General features: G+C 37.7%; 1 long non-coding RNA gene across 1 annotated transcript; it reads right to left on the reverse strand.

The window, feature by feature from the left end:
* Positions 1–5,651: 5,651 nt before the first annotated feature.
* On the reverse strand, positions 5,652–6,915 carry LOC107795258 (uncharacterized). The gene is made up of 2 exons (XR_012703149.1): positions 6,381–6,915; positions 5,652–6,139 (listed from the first exon to the last, which is right to left on the reverse strand). It is a non-coding gene; the product is annotated as an uncharacterized LOC107795258 (long non-coding RNA).
* Between the last annotated feature and the right edge of the window lie 841 nt (positions 6,916–7,756).

Consider the following 7,756-nt stretch of genomic DNA (forward strand, 5'->3'; position numbering starts at 1 on the left):
AGCCTCTCGAAGATAAGTACAGACGTCTTTGTACCGATCCGCAAGACTCTACTAAACCTGCTCATGACTCGTGAGACCTATGTAACCTAGAGCTCTGATACCAACTTGTCATGACCCAAAATCCTAACATGTCGTGATGGAGCCTATCTCGATACTAGGCAAGCCGACAATCTCAATAAACTATAATTTCTTAAAGTTTGAAAATATATATATAATAATTTGAGTTTAATAAAAGGCATCACAATTTTCGATACAAACACTCCCAAAACCTGGTGTCACTGAGTACATGAACATCTAATATGAATACAAGTCTGGAAATACGGTCTATAATAGTCTAAGGCCAAATACAGTAAACAAGGAGATAGGGAAGAAGAGACAAGGTCTGCAAAATATGGCAGCTACCTCTAAATCTCCAGAAAATCAACTGCGCGAAAGAATCAACACCCGCTATGTCCGAAAATACCTGGATCTGCACACAAAGTGCAGGGTATAGTATGAGTACAACCAACTCAGTAAGTAACAATAATAAATAAGGAACTAAAGAGAGTGATGAGCTACACAGTTATAGTTCATTTTCAGTATTTCCAGCAAAGAATAGACATGCTTTCAAATCCAGCATTTTAAGTCACATCAATTCTATACAATTCAAGTTCATGTATTCCGAATATAAAATCTTTTAGAAATTTTACAATAATAACAGATAGCAACTAAGTGCAACAACAAATGAAAATCAAGTACAGCCTCTCAGGATAAAAATCACTCACTGGGATCCCAGCCCTCAGCACTCACACTCAATGAGTACCCGCGCTCACTATGGGTGTACAGACTCCGAAGGAGCTCCTACAGCCCAAGCGTTATAATCTGCATGGACAACTCACGTGCCATAGTATAAATATCTGGATCCGCACGGACAACTCACGTGCTGCACGGATAATTCACGGGCTATAGTATCAATATCTCACAATCAGGCCCTCGGCCTCACTCAATCATATATCTCTCCAGTCTCTCGGGCTCTCAATAATTATGAAATTAGACCAAACAATAATGATATGAGACCAAACTTTACAGTTTTCATGGGACGGACCAAATCACAATCCCCTCGGTGCACGCCCACATGCCCGTCATCTAGCATGTGTGTCACCTCCAAAGTAATCACATGATACCACAATCTGGGGTTTCATACCCTCAGGACCAGATTTATAACTGTTACTTACCTCAAACCGTAAAATTCTTATTCCGCTAAGCCTTTGCCTCGTGAATTGGCCTCCAAATGCCTCGAATATAGTCACGAATAATTCGATTCAGTCAATAACATTTATTGGAATTAATTCCATAGGAAAATACTAATTTTCCATAAAAATCCGAAATTAAGCTTAAAAATTGCCTGTGGGGGCCACATTCCAGACAAAAGTTACAAAATCCGGAAGCCCATTCAACCACGAGTCTAACCATACCAATTTTACCAAAATCCGACCTCAACTCGACCTCCAAATCTTCAAATCTTATTTTCAAATCCCTAAGTTAAAATCCCCGATTTACACCTCAAAAACATGTAATCTAGTCGGATTGTTCGATGATAATTCAATATTATGGAGTAGAAAGGATCACAAGGGACTTACCTCAAGTTTTTCCGTGAAAACCTCGCTCAAAATCGCCCAACTCGAGATTGAAATGCCCAAAAATGGCAAAAGCTCAGAACCCCTCTGTTTTTGTACTGCTCAGGGGTTTTCGCACCTGCGGAAATTTGAACCGCTTCTACGCAACCTATCATGCGGATTTTTTACCCGCTTCTGCAAAAAATATCGCTTTTGCGATCCCCCCACGCGCAGGTGTATGTCCGCATCTGCACTCCACAGTCAACAGCCCATCCTCCACTTCTGCGATGTCCATTGCGCTTCTGCGTGGTCGCACCTGCAAGCCAAGTTCCGCAGGTGCGATTGCACCAGAAGGCAAAAACTTCAGATTTTTCTTCTAAGTCCGAATTTGATCCGTTAACCATCTGAAACTCACCCGAGCCCCTCGAGACCCCTTCCGAACATACCAACAAGTTTCATAACATAACACGGACCTACTCGAGGCCTCAAATCATATCAAACAACATCAAAACGATGAATCGCACCTCAAATCAAAATCTATGAACTTTGAACTTTCAAATTCTATATCTTGTGCCGAAACACATCAAATCAATCCGGAATGACTTCAAATATTGTACACAAGTCATAAATGGCATATAGGAGGTACTCAAATTTTCAGAATCGAATTTCGACCTTGATATCAAAGAGTCAACCCCTCGGTCAAACTTCCCAAAATTCAACTTTCGATATTTCAAGCCTAATTCCACTACGAACCTCCAAATAATTTTCCGAACACGCTCCTAAGTCCAAAATCATCATACAGAGCTATTGGAATCATCAGAATTAAATTCCGAGGTCATTTACACATAAGGCAATATCCAGTCAACTATTTCAACTAAAGCTTCCAACATGAAAATTCATTCTTCCAAGCTAACTCCGAAATACCTTAAAACCAAAACCGACAATTCGCACAAGTCATAAAACCTCATAGGAAGCTATTCAAGACTTCAAATAGTTGAAAGGTGCGTAAATTCTCAAAACGACCGGTCGGGTCGTTACAGACATCTACTTCCTTTGGACCAGACTTTCTGACATTTTTGTTGGAAAATGAGCCTCAAACGTTTAAAGAAGAAATATCTTCCTCGGAAGCAAAATATTGGAAAGAGGCAATCAATAGTGAGATAAAATCCATATTAAGTAATCATACATGGGAATTGGTTGATCTTCCTCCAGGAAATAAACCTTTGGATTCTAAATGGATTTTCAAAAGGAAAATAAAAGTTGATGGTACTATTGACAAATATAAGGCAAGATTAGTTGTAAAAAGGTTTAGACAATGAGAAGGTATTGATTATTTTGATACATACTCTCCGGTAATAAGGATTATATCTATTCGGGTGTTAATAGTGTTAGCCGCCGTGTATGGTCTTGAAATCCATCAGAGGGATGTGAAGACAGCCTTCTTGAATGGAGATTTGGAGGAAAAAATTTATATGGAGCAACCTGAAGGGTTCATGGTTCCCGAAAAAGAAAAGAAGGTGTACCGACTTGTTAAGTCACTTTACGGTTTGAAGCAAGCACCCAAACAATGGCATGCGAAATTTGACCAAACAATGTTGGCAAATGGATTTAAGATTAATGAGTGTGATAAATAAGTTTACATTATAAAAACTCCAAATCATATAGTCATTGCATGTTTATATGTTGATGATATGTTAATAATGAGCAAAGACATTGCGGATATAAATGCTACTAAGCGTATGCTTGCTAGCAAGTTTGATATGAAAGACTTAGAAGTTGCTAATTTAATTCTACGAATTAAAATCCATAGGAATCCTCAAGGACTGGCATTGTCTCAATCTCATTACATTAAAATGGTACTGGAAAAATTCAAGTATTTGGATTTCAAAGTCGCAAAGACCCCGATTGATGTAAATGTAGCTCTTACAAAGAATCTAGGTCAAAGCAAATCTCAATTGGATTATGCTCGAGTGTTGGGAAGTTTAATGTATATCATGAATTATACACGATCTGATATAGCTTGTGCAGTAAGTAAACTGAGTCGTTACACAAGTAATCCCGACCAAACTCATTGGATGGCAATGAAACGAGTTTTGGGATATCTAAAACATACCCACGATTATGCTTTGCATTACAGTAAGTATCATGCGGTACTTGAAGGATATAGTGATGCAAATTGGATAATTGGGTCATCAGAAACAAAGTCTACAAGTGGATATATTTTTACAATTAGTGGAGGAGCAGTTTCTTGGAAATCAACCAAACAAACATGCATCGCTCGCTCTATAATGGAGTCCGCATTTATACCTTTAGATAAGGCTGGAGAAGAAGTTGAATGGCTCCGAAATTTCTTGGAAGATATTTCGTTTTGGCCCAAAACATTGGCTCATATATATACACATTGCGATAGTCAAGCGGCAATAGGAAGGGTTGGAAGCGTTATGTATAACGGAAAATCTCGTCACATACAACGAAGACATAATGCCGTTAGACAACTACTCTCTAGTGGAATTATCACAATTGACTACGTAAAGTCAAAAGCTAATGTGTCGGATCCACTTACAAAAGGACTAAATAGAGAGGCGGATGATAAATCATCAAAGGGAATGGGACTATGGCCGAGGACAAGTCACTGTGGCAGTAACTCTACCTAGAAGACTAGAGATCCCAAGATCTAGGTTCAAGGAGATCAAACAAAGTCATTAGTGATAGTTCAATATTGTCAAATAAAATTTTGGTTTATTTTCGTGATAAGACAATGTTCAGTACCAAGGATAAAGCGTTAAGGCTTTTAAATAGTTTCTAAGTTTGATACGGAGTATATCAAATAGTGTATCTATGGGATAACACGTTTAGGAATCACCTATATAAGTGTGAAGTGTAATCCGCTTCAAGGAAAATTCTGTAAGGCCAGTTCTCTATGCACTTATGAACTAGGCGGTGTTCATGGCTGAAACGAACACAACAATGAGAACCAAAAGCGGTTAAAGGGTTGATTGTGTGACTTATGGCTGTCTAGGTATACACCAAAGTTCGAGGGTTCAAATATATCAAAGCTACCGATTGACCGAGTATATCCGACATAAGTTCACTATGAAAAGTTCAAAGGGAAACCTACTTATCCAGATGCAATTAATCTTTGCTTGTAAATCACACAGTTTTTCATGCATGCATATTTTAGTTAGCCATTACCCATTAATGTGGGAGATTGTTGGGTTTTTATATAATAAAAGGCGTGAATGGAAAATGGAGGGAATAGATTTGGAGGGAAACGAAAAGTTTGAAGTTGTTTCCTTTGCTAATGCACTTTGTCCCTCATCGAAAAAAGGAAAGAAAATCTTTGTGTTTATATAGAGAAGCACATTTTCTAGCTCTTAAAGAGTTGAGAAGAAGTGGTGCCTCGCGTCGTCGTTGTTGTCGCTCGCTCGGCTTCGACTTCGGCTTCGGTCAATTGATTGATTGATAATTTTTTGGACCAAATTAATTTCCCGTTTTCTGTTATTTTTTCCTAATATTTTCGCGGATAATTTCCTAATGCCTAACGGTCGTTTTTGAAATTAAAAGTCACGACCAAATATAAATGTTTTCTGCCAAAACAGTACCTCATGTGAACAGGTACTTTTGCACCTATTCAACCCAGACTGTTTGGCTATAAATTTAGAGGTTTGGTCTCACTTTCAGACCATCAAAATTTGCATATTCTCCCCTCTCTCTTCTGCATTTCTGCACTGTTTTTTCCAAAGCAAAAACGTAAGCATCAGTGTGGTTTACTGTCGTTTGTTGAGTTCGATGAAATTCTGTAATTTTCATTACCGGTATTACAGAATAGTTGTTCCGTTCTATCCTGGGAGGAATTAATCCAACAACCTTGGGCAACAGTAAGGGGATTAAATTTCTTAAGGAAATACAGTTTTCTATTAGGCTCGGAACGTTATTCATCTAATTATATTTCTATCTTTTGTTTCTGATTTTATTTTGCAGAAATTATATTTTCGAATACAGATACTAACAGTATTAACGTTATCAATATTTATCTTTTTTAAAAAGACACTCAAATTCCAAGCTCAAACATATGAAAGACCTTGTCAAAAGTATTATCGCTACAGATATATCTCATCATAGCGCCTCTTTAATCAAAACTCAATCACAATAAAATTAAAAATGAAATTCCAAAATCTACCAAGTGTAACACTCGTTATTTTGTTCCAAACAAAACTACTGTATTTTGTCGGCATTCTCCGACAAGTTCCAAGCAACAGCCTTGAAGATCTCATTGTCAACTTAGAAAGGCCAACGTTTGAGTGGCATCACAACAAACTTCATTGTCCCATTGTTGCAATGGATACCCTCATGCTCTCCACAAGCAAAATAATAAGGCTGCTTTTTCTTCAGCACGAACTCGAATCCTTCACCTGCACCCTGGTTCGGATTTGCTATTCTCTTAGCCCTTCTGAAGTCGCACTTGATAAAGCTCCAGTAGTTTGGTAACAAGTATACACTGTGTGGAAATCCACCATTTGGGTTTGGCGGATCATACTTGAAAACTGCACGATGTAAGTAGAGACGAATTCAGAATTTTAAATTAATGAGCAATGAATTATGGCCGCTATTACTTTTATAGACGGTGTCAATTTAGTACAAATATCATGTGCATACCTATATAAATTTGAGTTTAGTTTCTATATACTAACAATCTAAAATAATTTTGCCACTATCATGTCACCTAAATAATATGTTTGAAATGTGAAAATAGAAATTTTAATTTTTAAATAGAAGAAGACGTACCTAATGTGTCATTGACAAAGAAAGGGCCATTCTTGCGAGCCCAATCCATGTAGTCGAAGCCGTAATGCCAATTTTCGGAACCACCAACAATGAATTTATTTGAGGTTTGAGTAGCATTTGGGTGATTATTACCATAGGGGCAATTGGTTTTATTCCAGTTTCCCGGACCCCAAGTGTAGTTAAAGTTGGCCAAACAAATGCCAAACATGAAATAGAACACTACAAGTAACAAAATTGCTTCTGCATTTGCCAAAGCCATTTTTTCAAGAATAATTAGTTCGCTGACGCTGTTTTGATTTGCCAAATCAGAGAAGAGAAATGGAATTGATGGTGTTGATGAAAGAGCCAAATGAATGGGCTCTATATATAGGAAGGCAAGTACAAAATTATGAGTAATTAGGAAATGAGATAGCCGAAAATGAGTCAAAATTTTCTTGAAGTTGGTTGGTGAGACAGGAAAATTAGTGCAAAAAGCGGTTCGTTGTCTTTTTAATATTCTCTTTTTTCTAAGTTTGACTTGGTAAATGTAATTAACGGAGTATATCTGCAGTCAACCACCGAAAAGCCATTTTTGCAAATGAACTTTATAGAATTTCAAAATGGCTACTGACCTAAACCGAGTTTCTTAGACACTTTAGTGTTTAGACTAATTAACACATGTACTAGTCACTTCTACACGTTAGATATTCCAAGGGTTCATGTATTTATGCATGTATTAAACCTGTTTTATAGGTTTCGGGGAGATAACCTAGCCGCAAGGTTTTATAATAGACATGACCCAAACATACATGCCATAAATCATTTGACTCAACTAAGTAAGAAGAAGCTGAAATACTATTATTGTTTTCCACAACCATTACATTCAGATTGAAAAGGCCCTCGGTGAGGTAACCTTTTCCTACAAATATTTCATTCTTACTAATGACAACCTTGTTGGACACAAAAATGCACTTAAAACCGTGCTTAACAAGAAGTCCAGTAGAGACTAAATTCTTTCTCATTTCGGAAACATGAAGGACATTGTTCAAAGTCATGACCTTGCCAGAAGTCATTTTCAGAAATATTTTCCCTTATCCTTCAACTTTTGCTGTTGAAGCATTTTCCATATAAACTGTCTCTCCGGGTCCAGCAGGAGCATAAGTAGCAAAAGCTTCTCTAACTGTACAAACATGGCGAGTGGCTCCTGAATCAAACCACCACAGTTTAGGATCTCCCACCAAGTTACATTCAGAAAGCATGGCACACAAGTTATCAACATCATCATGGTTTACTACCATGTTTGCTTGACCCCTTTTCTTGTCTTTCTTCGGAGCACGACACTCCGTAGATTTATGTCCGGTTTTCCCACAGTTGTAGCAGTTTTCACTGAACCGCTT

Source organism: Nicotiana tabacum, chromosome 19 (assembly GCF_000715075.1).
Source record: "Nicotiana tabacum cultivar K326 chromosome 19, ASM71507v2, whole genome shotgun sequence".
Classification (NCBI taxonomy): domain Eukaryota; kingdom Viridiplantae; phylum Streptophyta; class Magnoliopsida; order Solanales; family Solanaceae; genus Nicotiana; species Nicotiana tabacum.